A 13,926-nucleotide genomic window follows, 5' to 3' on the forward strand; every position below is an offset into this window, starting at 1 on the left:
CAGCCATCACTTTTTACTATTAATGTTTTATGTGATCAGTTTTCTAGTTCTCTCAACACCCTCACTGAAAGACCTGTTTGCCCTTGGATAAGATAGTCCTCCTCTATCGTGAACTAAGCCCTCTACAGTTATTCCTGACACCCTCTTTTTCTCGGCCCCTCCCTTTGGCAGTGACCACATCCAGGAGGCATCCTGGCCAAACTTGGTCACTTTCCCTTTACAGAACTTTATTTTCTTCCCACAAGATTGACTCTGAAATCCCTTTCCTCTGCCAAACCCACAAAAACAAGGAAAAACAGAGCAAGGTATTATCCTAACCCCACCCCCATCCAACCCTTGACACTCATCCGAGCATACACCCCCTCCCCTCACAATCACATGTTCACTCACAACCACACAGTCCTACATAAACACTCAAAATCACACACACATTCTCTTACAATCACACATACTCAAAACCACATACACAATTGTACATAAATCACACACACACACACACACACACACACACTCAAAGCTCATCTAAACAAATCCTGTTTGAGTTTGGTTAGGGTTGCATTAGGCTTGTGGTGAATATGGGGACAACTGACATCTGTATTGCTTGATAAGTTCTCTGTAATTACCACGAACCCTGTGTCTTAAAATGGTGTTGGTGGGGGTGGGGTGGGTAGAAGGCCAAAACTGAGGCTCTAACAGTCCATGCTTTCTGAGACATTGGAGAAGAACCTAGCCTTTGCTTTCCTCTTTGCTTTGGTTTTCCTGGCAGCCCTTGAGGTCTCTCTCTCTCTCTCTCTCTCTCTCTCTCTCTCTTTCTCTCTGTCTCTGTCTCCCTCTCCCCCTCTCTGTTTTTGGAGTCCTGGCTGTCCTGAAAAAACTCACTCTGTAGACCGCCTGCTTCTGCCTTCCAAGTGCTGTGATTAAAGGTGTGCACCACCACCACCTGGCTGTGATACCCCAGGCAGGCGCCTTTAGGGTTTCTTAGCTGGATACACATCTGCACATCGTTCCCATTGCACTGTTGACACGTGGGGTGCGTCTTTATGTCTCTCACCCTATTATGAAGAAGACATCAGCCCTGTGAGAGGAAGGACCTGCTCTACTCTATTATGACTTTATCTTAGTTTATCAGAGTTAATTGGCAATGACACAATTTCCAATTGGAAGATGTGGGTTTTGGTGCCAGTGTGGTCTATTCACCCCTTGGTATCCTTGGCAGGCTCGCTCCAGATTTCCAGTGAATAACAACATAAACTTGATTCAATTAAAAAAAGGATCCTTTCTCTTTCTAAGATGACTGCCTCAGGTGTGTGGTATAGTGCCAGGACACTGACTAACATGGTGTGGAGGCAGGGAGATCCTACTCCCCTGGGGAGGAGGATTGGGCAACATTCACAGAACTCTATCTCTCTCTGTGTGTATGTGCATGAGAGAGAGAGAGAGAGAGAGAGAGAGAGAGAGAGAGAGAGAGAGAGAGAGAGAAGCCTGAACAATGAGGTCTGGTCAGGGTAAGCATTGAGCCCACTGGAGAGTCTTGGATCTGATGAATTTTGTTTCAGCTCAATTGGCCAGGTCTGTGTTTTTAGTGAGTGGGGAAAACAAGGAGAGAGGGGAAGGAAGGGGGTGTGGCAGAGAGCATGGTGATTGATTGGGGAATTTAGGTTGGAGAAGGGAAAGAGGGGTGCCCATGGTGGGGTTCCAGGTGAACGGTGTTGGGCTATGAGTAAATTTCAAGAACAGATATGAGGTCACAGGAAGGCAATGCCTACAGGTTTCAGTGGTGACAGCTCCTAGGAGACCCACAGAGCACTTGGTGAGTTGCCATGATCACTGACCAGGAGTCCAGGGTGGACACGGAACTGTAAAGCCAAAGGGAGAGGCCTGGGAGAGCAATAGTGAGCTCAAAGCCACGCTGATGGGGATGTAGCTCAGTTGGAAGAGTGCTGGCTTAGCATGCTCAAGTCTGTGGGTTCAATCTCCAGGTGTGGTGGCACAAAACAGTAATTCCAGCATGGGGAGGTGGCAGCAGGAGGATCAGGAGGCATTCAAGGTCATTTTCAGCAGCTATGTATTAAGTTCCAGGCCAGCCTGGGTTGCATGAGACTCTGTCATTAAAAAGTAAACCAACCAACCAACCAACCAACCAACCAATCAACCAAAGAAGAGATGCAGAGGAGGGCTCTAGAATGGTGGAACTGATGAGGAAGGTGTAAAGTTGAGGGGAGCTGGCAGGACTGTGGGAGAGGGGAGGATAAGTCCTGCAAGAATGTGTGGAGGCTCAGGAGTGATGAGGTTGGTCAGTCAAGTGCTCACCACCTGTCAGGGTGGTTGGATCTGGATGGGGTAGTCTTAGGCATGGCTTCCAGCTTGTCCTAGCAGCTGGGGTCTTCTTGCCATCTTTGCCTATTTGTACCCCAACAATTCCCTGAGCCAGCTACAGGCCTGGCTAGGATCATCCCTCAGAGCCCCCCAGGGGCCTCAGTTTCCCTCTTAGGGTGCCCAGGTGGGCAAATCCAGCCCACCTAGGATTAAAGGTCCCCCAGGGCAATGCTAGGTGCCTCTACTTTCCCTCTTCTTAGCCAGAACCTATCCAAATCCAGGCTCCTGTATATTTGCCTCATTCACATTTCTCCAAAGGATTTATGTGCCTTCATTTGCATAAGAAATACCACACTCCTATCCTAATGAGGCCCATCTGGCAGTGCAGGCCTCTTCTTACTGGGCTCTGCTCTGTGGAGAGCTGTGCAGGCCAGGGCTGTGATAATTAGACCATTGCCTTCCAGGACCAAGGAAGGACTGCGGAAGGCCAGCTCTGAATATACCACCTGGACCTGTGCTGGCCACAGCAGGGCCTGAGATGGTTCCCTAAGCTGCTGGCTATGGGGTTTGCATACCCATCTGTGTGAGCATCTGGGCCAGCTCTGCCTCTTCCCAGAATGTCCTTGGCTGGACCACTATCAAAGCAGGCATTTCATAGTAACTGTGAAATTCAACTGTGGGCAAGTCTCACGGCCACTGAGTTGAACTTGGCCCAAGTTGGAAAGACTTGAGCCATGTAATATGGGGACACAGATGGTGTCCTCTACAAAGTCAGCTGTGAGCAGCACTTGCTGGGCTACATCAGAGGTGACAACTCAGGGAAGGTGCCCTAACTTTTCAGAGTCATGCTGGCAATCCCCACACTCGTTCATTGTGCACTCATTGCTGTAAGCCATGCCATTATACTGCCTGTTTGTGTGGACCAACCAGGCCAGAGCTGGCCTTAGGAGACAGGCAAAGAGCTCCAGCCTGATGCAGTAGGCATTAGGACCCAGGTGCAGTGGTTGCTAGGGGAGTCTGGCTGGATGACTTGGGTGGGGCCCAGTAAGGCCAGCATCAGTCCCTTGGCCTGTAGGTTTGTTTCCATTCCATGTGTGAAGCCAAGACCACCTTTTTAGGCTAGACTCCACCTTGGATCCTATCTTTGCCTTGAAATTTTTGGATGCTAAGTGTTGACTTCAGCCTCATTGCTTGTAATGGTAGAAAAATCCAGCTACTTGATGAGTTGTGTTGTACTTTGAACATCATGTATCTCTCTACAGCTTATATGCTGGAAACTTGGTTCTCAGTGTGATGCGATCAGGGAGTGGCACCTTTAAGAGGCAGAACCTAGTGTGATCTAAGTGGGTCACTGGGGATGCTGCGCTGAGAAGGGAGTATCTGGGTTCTTCTTGTGGGATTCCAGTAGCTCCCAGGAAAGACCAAGGTGACCTCAACCCCCTCTACTCTCTGCCTTACCACATGATCTTCCCATGATGCCATCTGCCATGAAATATGTGATACAGTCCCAGGGTTCTTGCCACAGCTTGCTTTTCCTTATCTGGCTTCTGATAATTTTTAGAAATTATTTAAAAAACATTGTGGATGGGGAAGGGTCAGTCAGTAGATGCAAAGGTAAGGAAGAACCTGAGTTTGAACCTAAACCCCATACATAAAGCCAGAGGATGGTGCATGCTGTAACCTCAGTTCTGGGAAGATGGAGACAAGCAGGCCCCTGGGCCTTGCTACCAGCCATACTAGTCTAATCGATGAGCCCCAGGTCAATGGGAAATTCTTTCTCAAAGGAACTGGATGATGTTTCTGAGGATGACACCCAAGCTTGTCTTCCAGATTCCCAGGTGCCAGCAAGAACATATGCACTGGCACACATATGCATGCCTCTATCCTCAACACACATAAAAGCATCCAATTATAAACCCACTTAACATCTCTACCCTGGCACAATCCTTTCCCTTGAAAACCACAGAAAAAGGCCTTAGTCTAGGCTTCTTCCTTCTGACTAGCCCGGTGTGCCCCCATGTGGTCTTGCTGTCATGTTCCTCTTTGTCTTTGGAACTATAAGTAATAGACTCTTCTTTCAAAATGGAGTCTCCCTGTACATTTCAAGGCAGCTATATCATGTTCCCTCCTTGTCCACAAACTCTCCACCTCAAGATGCAGCCAGATGTTATGATTTCCATGGTAACAGACTCTTGCCTATTCTTGCCCTTTATATAAACAGCCAATGTGTTCCTTTTTGTATCTGACTGATTCATCTGAGAGTTCTAGCTTCATTTCTAGTTGCTGAAAAAATACTATGACAAGGGGCTGATGGGATGTCATTTTCACTTAGTATTGACCTTGATAAAGTAGGAACAGTTGTTTATTTTATTAAACCCTGGTATTTGAGTAAGTCATGTTTTGTGTCAAAGGTAGGATGTAGACACAACAGTAGTCTTGACAAAAAGGACCTTGCAATGTTTGAGTTGCAAGCTAAACTAGCCACTTTTCTTATGGAATATAATTTTTCAGTTGAAAGATTGATGAACAGCACTATGATAGCTGAGGCTCAGGTACCTGGAAGACATTTTATTATAAACATATGAAGTAAACCTAGGCCTTTAAGAAAAACAACTAACAATATTTGTTCCCAGGGATAAAATTTGAGATTTCAAAGGAAAATCATAATTTTGAAAACTTGTAAACACCCACTGTGAGCCTGAGAGTTTCTCAGTATTTAAAGACTTTTATGATTAATGGCAATATTTAAACAAATTTTTACATTTATTTATTTAATATATATATGGGGGAGGGAGCATGATTATTCTATGATACACATGTGGAGGTTAGAAGACAACTTACAGAATTCAGTTATCTCATTCCACCATGTGTGTCTAGTGGATTAGAGGCGAGTCATCAGTTTTGATGGCAGGCATCTTTACCTAATGAGCCATTCCTCTGGTCACAGTTAATAGCACTATTAATGAATGTGGGCTTAAAAATATTGTTTAAAGAAACACATTGACATTTGGAGGATCCACATGACTTGGTGAAATGAGTATTTTCCAAATCACCAAGGCACCATGTTTCTGCAGGAAAGGCCAGGCCTCCATGGATCTGTCATTGTTACATTGTTTTCTCTGTGTGGAAAGAATGTAAGACCTCACACTCTGCTAAGTTTGGATATGGTTTCAGTGTGTGCCCCAGGGGTTCATGTTTTAGAAACTTATGTCTTACTGCTTTGATACGACATAGGACTCCTGCCATGATGCTCAGCCTTGCTGTGGACCTTTAAAAGGCAGAGCTTAATGACAGGGCATGAAGCATGGGGGCATTGCCTTGGGAAGGGTTGGAACTTGAGGCATTTCTCACAGAAGGGCTGTTATAAGGAGAAAATCCTGGTCCACCCCCTCACTCAGGCCTCTTGTCTCACCATGAGGGCTCTTCTTGTAGTGCTCCCACCACTGCGATGTGATCTATGATGAGGCTTTTGCCAGAGCCAAGCTACTGGCATCACACCGTTAAACCTCCAGAACTGTGAACTAAGTAAGTCTCTTTTCTTTGTAAAACAACCAGCCTCATGTATTTTGTTATAATAATGAAAATTGACTCATACATTCTCTTTTCATATAAGCTCAGAATTATGTTTCCAATGAGCAACGTTGAGGGATGAGTACCTATTCCCTGTGGGACAAAGGGCAGTCCTGCTTACTACATGTGGCAAAAGCATGGGTCCTTAGAAATCTTGAACTGTAACACAAACCCACTGGGTATGTATCTAGTGTCCACCTGGGATCTTTCTACTTCACCCTGGGAGACTTCACTGTTCACATAGTTGGCTATGTTAGCATCCTTTTGTTGCTTTGCGAAACGCTTGAGAGAAACAACTTACAGAAAGAAAGATTTCTTTTGGCTCACAGTTTCAGAGGTCTCTGTCCCACACGTTTGGGCCCACAGAAAGGCTGAGCATCATGGCAGGAGTCCTGTGTCGTATCAAAGCAGCTAACCTGTAGGCAGACAGATAACAGAAAAAGGGGCTGCTTTGCTAGCGGGCTTCCTCCATTTTCCACTTTGTTTTTATCTGGGATCCCACCTGTGGGATTGTCCCACTCATATTCAAGGAGCGTTTTCATCCTGTGGTTAACCCTCTCAGCAAACACCTTCACAGATGTACCTGCAATTATGTTCTACTAATTTCCCAGGCTCCTCTTAATCCAGTGAGAATGACAACCAGGCCTGACTATCACACTCGAGATGTGAGCAGGCTCTAACACTCTTTTGTCTCCAATATGGGGATCTCATGTCTTTTGCCTGTGTCCCTTCAATGGAACAAGTTAGCTATCATGTAAGCATGGTATTCTAGTCTGGTTTCTGTTTCGACAAACATCCTAACAAAAAGCAGCATAGGGGAGGGACGGTTTTATTTGACTTGCATGCCCAGGTTATAGCCCATTGCTGTGGGAAGTCAAGGGAGGAACCTGAAGGCTCATATCCACAGTCAGAAGCAGAGCAAGTGTGAATGAGTGGATCCCTGCTTGCCAGGTGGTTCTCTCCAGCCAGTTCTCACCACTCACATATCGGTAGTTCAGGGCTCAGCCTGTGAAATGGTGGGTCTTCCCACAATTAACAGTCAAGACAAGACCCCATAGACACACTGACGGCCAACATGATCTAGACAGTTCCTCTTTACGATTATCTTTCTAGGTGACTCTGGGTTGTATCAAGATGACAGTTCAAACTCATCAGCACATATGGTCAAATCAAAACCCCAGGCTGCATGCATGTACACTCATGCAGGGACAAAAGGCCTTTTCAAAGCACCACAAGGATGGATGCATTGCTGCAGGGCAGAGCATGCATTTCCCATTGCAGAGTCCACCATGCAGCAAAGAGAGCAAAGTGTGGGCCTGCACCCGCACACCCCAGAGGACTGGCTTTAGAGAACTAGGACCTCCTTGAGTCTTCACCCCAGGGGCCTTTCTTGTTTCACTGGATCTCTGGCAACTAATTTTAGGAATTTTCTATCCATAACTGTCTGAAAATTATGGATATTAAACTACTCCTCCCTGTTCTGGGTCTCTTGTGTTCAGCATGGCCCTCTTGTGCTTCAACCACACACATCATAGCAGACTGAAGGCAGAAGCCGGGAGAACTCAGCTGTCGTCTCCTAATCCAGGCATTAAAGAGATTCACAAATCTGTCAGGCAACACTGCTCTCCTTGCTCCATGCTTTTTGGAAAATAGAGTTAGTTTTTTTTTTTTAATTAAAAATGTGTTAGTTATATAAGCTCGCAGTGGGCTTACTACTGTTATCTTTTACATTATATAATGGACGGATGTTTTTTAAAATGTCTCAGCTGAAAATGATAATATAGTGAGCATGGAAAAATGTAACCCACACAGACAAAACTCTTTGGGGGTTCCCAAATTTTAAAAGCGTAGACAAGGATCTGAGAGCAAAATGTCTGAGAACTTTGGGTATAAGTAGGGAAGAATTCTGAACCAAGCTAACAGATTAGGAGATAAACAGCAGGTAAATAGCATTATTTCTAACTTCAATCTTAAAAATGTTACATTTTGATGGCCTTATTCCAATTCTGGGATCCTTGTGACTTCTTTACAGGACAGTGGCAGAGAGAGGAAGCCTGTCACCACCCTGCCTTTGCCATGCAGTGCTCCCATTCCTCTGTGATTAACTGTTTCTGGCACACCCCTCAAGTCAACTAGGGTGTGGTAGAGCCTCTGGGATAGACCCATGGAAGAGGCCTGCTCTGGGTCCTGAACATGAGCTTGGGGCTGGTTGGGTCTGGATACCCTGATCATGCTTCACAGGGCATGGGAGCTGGCTCTGGGTGGGCACCTCCTGATGACCTTGCTGACATTCCACAAGATGCTCAAGATGAAGGCACAGGGAGACTGCTTCCCCAGAAGACTGTCCTGTGGGTTAGATTGGCAACTTCTCCCAAAGAACTGTGTTAAGAGTTCAATCCACAGGGTGGCACTACAGGGGGTGGTGGAAACTTTGGGAGGTGTGGCCTAATAGGGAGAGTCTTTAGGTTATTAGGGGTGCGCCTTCAAAGGGCACCGTGGGGCCCCTGACCTTTCATTCTCTATTTTCTGGCCATGATGTGCTACTTTATCATAATCTCTGGAAGCACTGGGGCCAATTGATCATGGACTTGAGTTCTGAGTTCTGAAGACCTTGTTCTCTTTGTAAGCTATTACAGTCATTTTGTTATAATAATGCAAAGTTGACTGGCAAGGGGTGAGGGTCCTGTTCTATAGTCACCAACACGCTATTGACAGAGGTTAGAAGGGCTTCCAGCTAGAGCTGTGCTTATCACCATCAGCCAAGCTCTCTGTGACTGTGCTGTGTCACCCTCTGGTTCCTCTAGTCTCAAGGGTAGGGCAAGAAGAGTTGATAGAACTGTCCCCAAAGCCTGTCCGGAGGCTCTCAGGCATTTCAAGAGTCTGAGATTAATGAATGGTTGTTGGAACCCTTAAAACCTGTGTACCATGTGGATTTAACTTGCTGGAAAGAGTGGGGATTTTCTTTGGCTCTTTTGGAATAATGAGTGGAAATAGTTATGTAAATTCTCTCTTAAATGATGTTGCTCTGAGTTGGCAGGATGGCTCAGTAGATAAAAGCACTTGCTGTGTAAGCCTGATGACCCGAGTTAAATTCCTGAAACTAGGGTGAGGAAGATGCATGTGGTTGCACAGCTGCAATCTAGAACTTCTATGGCAAGATGGGAGACATTGACAGGAGAATCAGGGGACACTCACTGGCCAGCCAGCCTGGCATACCCAGTGTGGCAGAAACAGCAAGAGAGACCCCAACTCAGCAAGGTGGAGGAAGAGAACTGACCCCCGACAACTGTTCTCTGATAGTTTGTACACACACACACACACACACACACACACACACACACACACACACACACACACACCCCTACCTTAAAATGTTTATGTCTATTCTAAATAATAGCCAAGGGACTGAGACTCTTAGAAAAATTAAAATGTTCTTTTTGCTTTAACACTTTTCATATCCCTAAGAGATTTTATATAATATAGTGTATATATTATATATTTAATGTTACATTTCAAAGTGCATTTTAAAGGGCACAAACAACAGCAGTTTTCAGAAAATAGTTTCAAAGTGTAATTCTGTGTGTGGCCATTATGAAATCATTCCCCCTGATTTTGCCAGATTTTCATAAGGATGTCACATGGTGTGTGTAGGATCCGAGGGTGACGACCCTGTCAGTGCTGTCTGGCAGTCTTGTACAGCTAAAAAGTGTTTTGTGAAACCTGTTATGTGGAATTCACCTTAGGTAAAAACAAGTGAAATTCAGAATCCTATCTTCTAAAAGGCTTCTTTCTCTTTAGAGAAATTCATCTATCAATCCATCTACCCATCTACCCATCCACCTAACCACCACTCACCTGTACATCTTCAGTATCCATCCATGCATCCATCCATGCATCCGCCAGTGCACCCATGTGTCCCTGCACCCATCAATTCATATTTCCATCAATACATTCATCTATACATATTTAATGCATATATACCCCAACCCATCCATCCATCCATCCATCCATCCATCCCCTGCACACCAGCCCAACCCCACTACTGTCCCTAAATTCATCCATTCATCCATCAATGCATTCATCCATCCACCCATCAGCACACTCATCCACTCAACCACCCATCTGTCCTCTTATCCAATATTCATCTGCCCATCCCATCTATCCATCCATTCACCTTTTTATTTCATTTTCTCATCAGTCAATTTATTCATTCAGTGATATACAGATGTTGTATCCAAGTGGAGCCAAGCGTAATGTAGGTCTCCCCAAAGGTAATTTGGTGATTAGAATTGCAGAAGGTGAAGAATTGGTTGTCCCCCTATAACTTTCATTAATTTCTTTTGTATAAAAGAAGTTTTATACAAAACTGTGGCACAGCAGAAGGGGCAACACTAGTTAATAGTTTACCAGGGAGACTATCAGAGTCAGATGAGAGAAATCGAGTTGTCTCATATAGACGCTTCATGGGGGACTGAGTCTTCACTCTGCAACAAGGCTTGATTCTGGGGTTTTTACATGAATAATTTGCATCCTAGAAAGGAAGGCCCCATAACGCCTGCACTGCCTCTGCCAATAAATTGTCCCCAACCTCACGGTGAATAGGCAGCAAGGCCAGAGCTTCTGTTTCTCTGCAGGCTGGATAGTTCTGAGGCTATATAGAAAGAGGGAGGGTCAGGAATTAGAGGACGGAGTTCATAGATTGGCTGAGTTGGAGGCACAGGAGCACATCTTTGGGGCCAGGGAATTGGGTTCAGCACCGCTCAGACCCCAAGTCTCTGCGGAATGAGCATGAAATGGTGAGTACTAAGGAAAGGGAACTAAGTACATGTTCACCCATGGCCACCATGGGCAGGGGACCTCCCTGTGGTCTACCATCAGGGCTATCATCTGTCTCTGTCTGCTGTCTCCAGACCTCACTGCTTCTTCTCATTCTCTGTTGAGATGGGCTTCTCCGCCCAGCTGTCACAATCCTCCCTAGATGACCTTAGAGTGGCCTGGGTCTCTCCCTCTGGATCGCACCTCACAGTGCTAGGTGGAGCTGGGGCTTGTTCCTTTCTTCCCTGAAGGCAGGGGTCTAGTCAGAGGCTGGCGTCTGCTCCCCCTGCAGCATTGCTCAGGCACACCTGGTCTCAGGAAGGAGGTCTCCAAATCAATAGGTGGCCGAGCACAGGCTGCAGTTCCCCAGACTGGAGGCTTGTGTCGCTGTCTCTTGCTGCTTAGTATTTACCAAGTAAAAGTCATTGCCCTGGAGACGCCCGATTTATTGACAGTGAGAGATGAAGGCCGTCTGGTGCCGATCTGCACAGAAAGATGCCTGTTTCCAGGCAGACTGGGGAAAGAAATCTGCATGGACCCAGACACTGTCAAGTAGTTTCACACTGGCTTGGAGAAGCAGATGGACACAGCATTTAGGCTTTTAGTGACTGGCCAGGAGGTGGGGGGTGGGGAATGGGGTCTGCTGACTGTAGCTCTGCTCTGGCTGGCTGGTCCTGGATCCAAGGAGCTGCCTTCTTCCCTTTTCCTGTCCTCCTCATTTGTGTCCTATTTTTCTGTGTCCATCTCAGCTGGAGCTTCTGGGAGGGAGGGCATGGCAATGTCCTATAATTTGAGGTCCCTGCTATCAGTCTTGCTTTAAGGGCAAGGGTAGAGTTGCTCTGGGTTCTACCCAGCTCTGGATACCCCCCACGCTCAGGAGCAAGGCCTCAAATTTTCCCAAGTCTTCTTCCAGTATCTGGGAGGTAAGGTTCCCTAAGACTGAATGGGAATCCTGCTTCTCTCCACTGCACACTGTCTGACCCTGTATCCTGTGTGTGTGGATGACTTCGTGCTTCAAGAAACTCTGAGACTACATCTAATGGTTGTCTGAGGTCCCTGTGGCTGGCCTTGGGTTCCAGGAAGATGGCCTGGGAGCAGATAACTCCTGCTGACTGGTGTAGTCTTCCTTTTGTGCCACCAAATAAGGATGGGCTGCCAGACAGGTGCTGATGTGGGGTGATCCAAATAGTTTGTGACAACAGAGATCCCACAGAACATTCTGCCTGGCGTCACTTGCTCTAGGGACAGGTTTATCAGAAGTGAACTGAGGTTGCCTACCAGATAACACCCTCTTTTCTAGTACCCCCACCCCAGGACTTTTGGCTGTACACTTAGCCTCCTCCAGTCCAGCCCTGACACCTTCTCCCCTGGTGGCTCTCTGCTCCTCCCTTCCCTGTTCCTCAGCACCTGTGTGTGCCTGGCCCTGGGGACTGGATAAATGGCTCACAGTTGGAAGTTCTCTCCCTGGCCGGGTGGGCTCATAGGCTTGACTTCTGGTGTGGAAATGTTGGGAGATGGTGGGTGGGACCTTCAGCACCTGCCCTCTTAGGCACCCATGAGAATGCTGATGTGGAAGCAGTGGAACAGAGGTGTGGGAGACGTAGTGGCTTCATATTGGTGACAGATGCGTCCTTCCAGACTGCAGATAAAGGTCACTCCTAAATCCCAGAGCAAAAACATCCACTTATCTGGAAAATGACAAAAAGAAGAATGGCTGCCCTTTACTGAGCTGAGCCCTACAGGGTGCAACAGGAAGCCAGGAAGGTAAGAGGGCATCAGGTGGTCCCTACCCAATGGCTTTCATCTTGAAGTTAGACAATATCTGAGCCTGGGCTGAGGTTTTGGAATCAAGAGAAGGTGAGAGTCTGGTCTAAGGTTCTCTGGTGCCTTGGGCCAGTGTGGGGCAAGATGAGGGGACATTGGTGAAGCTGGAGCTGGCCATATAAGGTTGGTTCTGATGGGTGCCATCTGCAAGGACAAATCTCCAATGTCACACCCAAGCTTGGATACTGTTTTTGATGAGGGCTACCTCTGGCTGCAGACCAGCTGGCTCATGGCTGGATCTGGGAAGGAGCAGTCCCTGGGGGAGCAGTGACACTTTCCAGTTGCCTAAGGCCTCATCTAGCCTGCCTTCACAGTGGGCATCTGACTTGAAGATGCAGGATATAACTGTGTGTGTACCTCCTCAGGTTCTGGGGGTTGTAGTTGTGAGTTCCAAGGCAAGTTGGGCTCTCTACAGGCAGTACAGTCCAGGTGTGGTTTGAGGGTGCCCCTCAAAGATCCCTGTACCAGAGCCTGAGGAGATGGCTCAGCCGGTAAAGTGGCTATTTCAGAAGCATGCCTTTGGATCCCCAACACCCATGTAAAAGTGGACACAGTGGCACATATCAGTAATCCCACCACTGAGGTGGTGACCAGTGGATCCCTGGAGCTCACTGGCCAAGCCAGCCCAGCAAATCAAAGAGCTCCAGGTTAAGCGAAGAGACCCTGCCTTAAGAAATGATATGGGAGGGCGATTGAGGAAGACCCCGAGGTTGCTATGGCTTCCATACATGCATGCACACACGTGCCATTACCTGCTATGTGTCATTTGTAGACAGTCCACCCTATCCCAGGCCCAGTCTTCACCACAAAGCACAGCTCTGGTTCTGGTCTGCAGGATTCTTCCTTGCTGTTCTCTGGTTCCTTTACATGGTGTGTCTCCCTTATTTCCCAACCCTAAGTTGGGCTGTGCTGCAAACCTTACCCTTCCCAGGGTCTCCCACTTATCAGAAGAGTTTGGAAAAACTAAAGTCAAGAAAACATCCTCCTTCCCACTGCCCTGACCATGATCATGGTCTGTAGAGGACCAGGACCCAGGGATATCTTCTTTGTGATACTTGATGCTCAGAGAGGTGGGGCACAGGCCCATACACTGACTTACCATCGGAACTCCGGTGTCTGGAAGACAGCCTTGGAGAGTCTATTTCATGTCCATAGGAGGAGACCCTGCGGGGCTCAGTTGCTGAGTCATTGTGGTATACCTAGGTGAATTCAACAATGGGTGTTTGCCTCCTCAGACAGGAGGTTGGAAGCCAGTGGCCAAAGTGTCCATAGGTTGCTTTCTCCTAAGCCCTCTTCTCCTTGTCTGTCTTCTTGTGTTTTCACTTGGTTACCCCTCTGTGGGTGGCTCCAATTATCATCATCATCATCATCGTAATGTCTTATCCTCCTCCTCTTTTTTTT

The sequence above is a fragment of the Cricetulus griseus genome, chromosome 7 (assembly GCF_003668045.3).
Source record: "Cricetulus griseus strain 17A/GY chromosome 7, alternate assembly CriGri-PICRH-1.0, whole genome shotgun sequence".
In the NCBI taxonomy this organism is placed as follows: domain Eukaryota; kingdom Metazoa; phylum Chordata; class Mammalia; order Rodentia; family Cricetidae; genus Cricetulus; species Cricetulus griseus.